At 42.7% G+C, this 7,459-nt stretch overlaps 1 protein-coding gene across 1 annotated transcript in view; it reads left to right on the top strand.

Annotated features, from left to right (window-relative positions):
- The first annotated feature begins 4,886 nt into the window (after positions 1 to 4,886).
- The window catches only part of Slitrk4 (SLIT and NTRK like family member 4), a 12,050-nt gene continuing 9,477 nt past the window's right edge, over positions 4,887 to 7,459 (top strand). Inside the window, exon 1 of the mRNA XM_028754145.1 lies at positions 4,887 to 4,991. The gene's annotated coding sequence lies outside the window, so the exon portion shown is untranslated. The remainder of the gene's footprint in view (positions 4,992 to 7,459) is intronic.

The raw sequence follows: 7,459 nt of genomic DNA, 5'->3' as shown, positions 1-7,459 counted from the left end.
GGTTCAGTATCACGTCCTCTAATTCACACTATGCCATATTGGACATCAGTTCTTTTGTCACTAGACAGGAATAAAGCAAGAGATGAACACATAATTCCTCTTGGCAGTAATAGAAGCAACTGTCACTTACAAGGGACAACTTATGTATCACTGTAGACTGGGAATCACCTTAATATGAGAATCCAAAGACCAGCATTCATATCACAAGGAAACTATTGGTAATGGGTAAAGACAAGTTTGATTTAAGACATTCTGTCATATATAATTGATATAAACAGCTCTTCAAAAACTTTATTGATTTATTCTTGTGCAAAAATATTGATATGTACATACATGAAAATAATTATGTCTTGGGTATTTATTTACATTTGGAAAATCTTTAATACATTCAAATCTGTTCTATTTTCAAACTTGGAGGTGCCAAAATTCCTCTGAAGAAAAGGACCTTGGGAGCAATAGAATGGTTTCCAAGATAAGAAACTAAAATCCAGACTACTACTTATTTACTGTGTGATCATCAGTAAGCTATTTAACTTTCCTGGTATATTTTTAAAAAGAAACACAATGGAGAAAAACTCCATTGTCCCTTTAACTAATTAATGGTTAAGGAAAGGCATTTACTAAGTAGAAGTTGCCATTATACCATTAAATTATAACCCCAAAGCTTCCTTTAACCTCATAAATTACAAAATAATTGCACAAATCAGTACAAAATTCTCAAAGAGTAATAATTATAAGTAGATTCCATTGTCATAGAAGTTTGCTTCATTCCTTTTATCTTAATAAATAAACATTTATCTTAAATTAATAAAATATATTGAGAAATCCTAAAATTTAAAAAAAAACTTGATAAATTTTATGAACCAATGATCTTATATACACATTGGATCATGGAAGGAGCCTTTCCCAGATTATTAACTACTTAATAATTTTTTTCTGTTTCACTTACAGAAACAAAAAGTGTCATTTTTTAATTGTTAATATACCAAATGTTAGATAATGAATACTTCATATTAATTTTAATAGTCTGTGGTACCTGCACACCAAAATTAAGACTAAACAGTAAAAGCATCAAAACAGGATAAATGAGGACTGCTATACACGTGAGAGGACATTGTCTAGGGCCAAGCTTTGGAGTTGTAATCATATAGGCCTACAGTTGTTTAATAACTGAGACTTTGAACTCAAGATAGTCAAGAACTTGTTTAAACCCCTAGTACAATTGTTTGTCCTAAGTGAGAAACACACAGTATACCTGGGCATCACCATATTATGGGAAATACTCCATCAAAGACAAGATTATGTTCAGTTACAACAATTAAAGAAATAAGGGGAGGTAGCTCAAAAAAAATTCATGTTGAATTCAATTGTATCTAACCTAATTTTTCTTAGATTTTTTTATATTTATTTATTTATTTATTTATGTTTTTTCTGAACAGGTGTTTTTCCTGCATTATGTCTCTGTGAGGTATTTATTCCTCTGAAACTGAAGTTGCAGACAGTTATGAGCTGCCACATGGTTGCTGGGAATTGAACCCTAGTCCTCTGGAAGAGCAACCAGTGCTCCTAACCACTGAGCCGTGTCTTCAGCCCTACTCTATTTTTTAGGTACTATAACTAGTACTAAAGTTTCCTTAACATTTATCATTTATATATCTGTTTCCTGCAATTCTTTTCAGTTTGCTGTTGTTCTAACTTCATGCCACATGAACATCTCAGAAGAGGGAAAGTGATTACAAGACTAAAGGTTTTCACTTTAAATTGCTTCTAAGCAAAAGCAACATAAAGCATACAGCTGTTACCTCTATTTTATGATTCCATTTAATATTTTTAAATAGAATGATATGCTATTTCAAAACATTCATTTTAGTTAGTTGTTGAATATAAATCACCAATACAGTCTTAGTAATATTAATTGCAATTTTTCATTGTTCTAGATGTTTTTGCTTTCAGACTTTTCTCTTCATACATGTGTAAAACAGAATTTTCCATATTTATTACAGTTAAGTATAACTAAGCCTCAGAATAGTTTCAAAAGTTGGATAAAGATGCACATTTAAATAATCTGGTATTTACTGTCTAACTCTGGCCTTTTGAGCTATCCAAGAACTTGAAACTTGCATTATATTTTCAGGCAAAAAGTATCCATTCTATTGAATCTTTTTAACATTTATAGCAAAGAACAAACAATTCACCTACCCTGATAAAATACATGGTAGCTTCCTGAATCCTTTGCATTTAAAATAAATGCCAACTTGTTTTGTTAGCCATTACTAGTTAGTTGTAAATTGTACTACGCAATATAATGCAAATTTGAGCTCTTAATTAGTAGAATCTGTTTTAATCAAATATACAACAGTGGGAAAAATTTTCACCATATTGCAGCTGATCCCTAGGGAGGAAAGACGTTTCACGTCAGTGAGAGACAATGGGCCAGTACACATGCTGTGTGTCTTTAAGCAATATTATTTCATAGTGGGTTTCACAATGAATGTAACAAATTTTACCATTGCTGCCCACTCAATTACTTCCTGTAGGTTGTTTCCAAAGGAGATGAGGATTAAAAAAATCAAGGCAATGGAGAGTGTAGATAGAGGATGAGTTCTTTATGAAGGTTGCATAAATAAATAAGGTCACATCTATGTAGATGTTTACATACTGTCCATGCATCTCTCTTGAACATGATTGTTCTACTATCATTTGCATGAATATAAACTGATGAAATGACAAAAAAAGAAAAACTAATACCAGAAATAGACAACTATATAGATAATACAGAAGGTAGGATATTATTGAAAAATCATATGAAGAATTCATTGCACGTTGATTTTCATTCATTTGTTTAGTTTGGTTTGTTCTACGGATAATTGGAGCCTTACATTTCAGTCAATTACGGCATATGGTTGCCTGTAGGAATTCAGATACACAGTATAACTGATTTCAAAACTATTTCTAGTTTTAGCTTAAAGAATATATCATTTATAAGCAAACACATTTCTGGGTGCTGGCTATACTAGATTGTGGCCATTGAGATTTGAATAAGTGAATTGAGCAGAGCACAGATCTCAAAGAAATGGGTCGGTCTGAAGGTCTTTGTTGACTTGTGGCAAAGAATGAGTTGTCAGAAATTCTAGGGGACAAACGTCTATAACTTGGACCTTTTTTACCTAAAGGCCACTTCCCCCACAGACAGAAAGCAAAGAGATCCCTGTTTTCCTTGGGCAAGCACCTACAAGGTACAAGTAGGGAAAGGAAGTGAAATCAAAGTTTCTTGTTTAGAAATCAAGCGTTTGAAAGGTGTGCAGACAGCAGAACTCATCTACCCAGTCCCCTAGGTTTCTTGGCTTTCTAACTAAATTAACAATCTGTATGAAAGTGATATCAACGTTAGCTTTTCCTCAGGACATTCCTATTTTTTTTGTGTGTGCAAACATTAATCTTTGGTTGCAAGGGATTCAGATTATCTAAGGGTGAGATCTACACCCTTTAGATTTTTGACAGTCAGCTGCTAAAGCCTTAGTATAAACAAGTAGGAACTGAAGAAGTGACTTTTCTTAATCATTTTCTCTCTCCTATCTCCCTAGTGTGTCCCTTCCCCTTCACTCTTCACAGTGCCTTCCCCCTTCCCTAAAGACTCCCATCATCCCACGCTGCCCCCAAACAAAATCCCCTCCGGGTCACTTCCAAACCCCGGAGAAGTGGAATGCTCACAATGCCTCTCTTATAGGGCTTGAGCTCGATACTGGGCATGCTCAGTAGCCAAAGCGGGGGGGGGGGGGTGTTCTTCCCCCTCACCCCTTTTAGTTTCAAGTGCAGCCTCTCCCGGTCTCACACCACTGTTTCCTCTACCCTTAACCCCCTGTCCCCACCCACAGCTTCTTAATAACCCTGCTTAATATCTTTAGCGCTGAAGGCCTGAGGAGTTCTAAAATATCTAGAATTAAGCCCTTTTCTCATAACCCTGCTAAATAAGCTCACTTTGGGATAAAGCCTAACACTTTGCCTTTTAAGCTTCAGGCCCCTCATGCGCAGACAGGTAGGGGGAGTACGAATACCATTGTATCCCAGGAAACTGGTCCTAAGAATGTTCGATCCAGGATCTCCTGAGTCTAAAGTATTCCCAAAGCCCCCTGTTCCGCTGGATGACAATTAGTCAAATGAACCAAACCCATGATATAAAACCCAAGTGCGACTGGCGCAATTCAATGTCATTGTTGTTAACTGTTAACTCACCCCTCTACTCTGGAATTATTCAACTGCACCATGTAGACTTGAAGACCCTGTGTCCCCTGTTCCTGCACCCACTCCACCTCCTTGCCTCAGGAAAAAATCCATCTCCCTGGGGTTCTTGCTTTCTCTCTCAGTGGAATACCTCGTGTGTGTGTGTGTGTGTGTGTGTGTGTGTTCGCGCGCGTGCGCGCGTGTCCCTTTTCTTGTTAAGGTACGGAGGAAGGGAAAGGACTCGAGTGTGCATACGTGATAAGGTGATGGAGGTTAGTGCAACCGCCTTAGAAAACTAGGGTTCCTATGCCCGATGATCAGGGTCTCTCCTCCCTAGGCGATGTTTTAGGCAAAAGAGAAGCTAGATGCCAGGAGAAAACCTTGTTGTCTTTCTAGTGTGTGGGTAGAAAAGAACTCAAGTCGGGGCGTCTGCTCGAGGGTCAAGGGGCTCAGGAATGTGCTGTGATAGAAGCTGTTGGGTGTCCGGAGGGAGGGCTGCGTGTGCGCCAGGGGGCGGGGGCGGGGGCGGGGATTCGGCGCGTGTATGTAAAGGTGCAGCCTGTGTGCGAGGGTCTGGGTGCGCGCGCGGTGTCTGGCCGGGTGCGCGCGCGCGCCGCTGCCCGCTTGCTTGCCTGCTAAAGGCTGTTCCGTGGGTTTGACCAGCCAGCGGGAGCCAAGAAGCTGGATCTCAGATCAAGTAGAGAGCATCGCGGAAACTGAGGAGAGAGTCGGAACGCAGTGGGCCCTCCACAGGACTTAGGGCTCCAGAGGTGAGTGAATTTCAAGCCCGGGCTGCGCGAACTGCAAGGAAAGGCGCGCTGCTTCTCCCCGGCTGGGCTTGGCACAGTGCATGTACGCGCGCACGGAGGGAAGCAGGTAGCTTATTATTTTTAGTTGTTGGAGTCCTCATGATTTGGGGCCCGTTGAGTAGTGGACGTGTTGGTTAACCCCCACCCGGGACACACACACACAGGCACACGCCTCCTACTTGCCTGCTCATGGCTTGATCTCTTGTCCTCCAGGACCAAAAAGATCCGGGTGTCCTTAACATCCCTGTCCCAGGGGCAGGCTGGGCAGCAGGCAAAGTGTCCAGTTCCGTGACACAGTGAGCTGACAGGGCTGCTGCGCTGGGCTGGGCTTTGTGCTCTGAGACCTACTCTCAGGCACTGCGCGTGGACTTGAATGTGGGGTTTCAGGCGGTGGCCGGCAGACTGCTCAGAGACTGCTGGCACTCAGCAAGACAGGCAATATGGGAGGAAGAGCCGGTGGGTAACTCCGAAAGCCCTGCGAAGCTGGACGAATGCTAGCTGTGACACTTTGCAAGATTCCTAAATGTTGAAGTGATTTCTGGCTGGGTGAATAGGATCTTATAGCTGGCGTGGGCAGGTGGGGGTGGGGGGCAAAGCCCGGGCCACAGCTCCAGGCAACCGAACTATGGAGTCACTCTGTAGCAAATGGGTTTTTGATGCCCCAGTAGCTATCCCTCGAGACCTGAACTAGTCATCTCTCCTTCTTGCTCACCCACTGCACGTTTGGGTCTAGAAAGGCCAAAGAAAACTCCAGCAGCTACCCCTTGTGGGACGGGAGCGCGCGGAGAAATGTGTGCGCAGAGGGACTGAAGGCCCCCGCGACATCGTGCACAGTACCCCGCCCCCGCCACCAAGCCTGTGAGGCTGCTGCTCGGGCTAGGTACCCAAGAGGGGGCTGCGCGCCTGCTCTGGGCACTGGGATGCGGCAAAACATTGCGGTACACGCCAGCGGCCCCTCCAACCGCGTTGCCTCCAGGTCGAGGTAGCGCTCCGGGGACGGCAGCGGCCGATCTCTCCACTGTTCTCCTATACCCCCACCCCCACCCCCACCTCGGCCCTTGGGAAGGGGGCAGCTGAGGTTTCCCTTGTCCGCTGCTGTGGAGCCACGTCGACCTGCGGACCCCTTGGCAGTGGTTTGCACTCCGCAGGCTCGCTCTCTCTGCTTGGACATGGAGCGCTAGGAGCGGCACTCTGGTGGATGCTGGATTTATGGTAGGGCAAGGTTTGTGCAGTCCTGGGTAGCCTTGGGAGCAGAGCGTCTTGCTTGGCACCATCGAGACATGGAAGCACGAATAGGGAAATTCGCCCCTTTTGGAAGCCTGAGGGGGTAGTTTTGGATACCTAACATGTACTTTGTAAGATTTGTTTTCTCGGTTTGTATATTTGCTGCTTGTCACGATTTTTAGAGTATATTAGAGGTATTTCTCTTGCTTGCAGTTACTCTTGCTGGCTTCCTTTTCCTACCCTCGTTTTTGACAGTTCTCCAGCTCTCCATATCTGTTGCCCTCTTCGTGCCTCCTTGCCTCTCCTTGATGGACTGACTCTTATTCTTCCTTGCTTGCTTGCTCCAGCAGCTTTTGGCTTCCTCTGTTTCACCAGAGCTGCATTTGGGAACTTCCTAGCTCATCATTGCGCCTTCCCCCACCCCCTTTGCTACTTAAAGTAGAAATTACTAATGTAAGAGCAGCTCTTCCTGGATGTTGACATCTGTTATTCTTCTGCTTGTTTTTGCACTGAAGTCCGCTTATTCGAATTTTATTTTGTTTTGGTTTGTTTTGCTGTCTCTGTTTTGTTTGTTTTTAGTTTGGTTGCGTTTTGGTTTCTTTGTTTTTGGGTGGGGGTGGTTAGGAACAAGAAATGACTCAACTGAACCAAAATAGATTGTTGAAAGCTACATCAACACAAGGCAAAAAAGACCAAGTAAAAAAATCTTGATTTTACAATTGGAGTTGGTTGGGTGATGTCATGCTTAGGAACTATGACTTCTTTTTCCAAAGACAGTCATGCTATGGTAGTGAATAGGGGAAAATCCTGCCTCTATGGCAGCCAGAAAGCATCTCAGTGGTGCTGGCTAGATTCTGAACGAAAGTACTTAAAATGCAAATCTTCCTGGGTCTTGGCTAATGGATTGTCTACCTTAAGACACATTTGGTTTTTACCACTAGCTGATTCCTTGTGAGAAAATAAAAGACTTTCTGTTTGAAATATTTTTATTTGCACCATTTTCTCATTGTGTCCCTGGGTAGTTTGATTATTTAATTAAGATTTGGTGGTGACCATATAAAAATTGCAACTAGCTTCCCCTATTCACTACCGGAAAGATTCAAAGCCTAAAATTACATCAGTAAATTGTGATTGATTAAATTCCTTTCCATGAGGCAGAAACACACCTCTCCCTCTCCCTCTCCCTCTCCCTCTCCCTCTCCCTC

Source organism: Grammomys surdaster, unplaced genomic scaffold (assembly GCF_004785775.1).
Source record: "Grammomys surdaster isolate TR1022 unplaced genomic scaffold, NIH_TR_1.0 125982, whole genome shotgun sequence".
Lineage (NCBI taxonomy): Eukaryota > Metazoa > Chordata > Mammalia > Rodentia > Muridae > Grammomys > Grammomys surdaster.
This window is presented reverse-complemented; position numbering and strand designations above follow the sequence as displayed.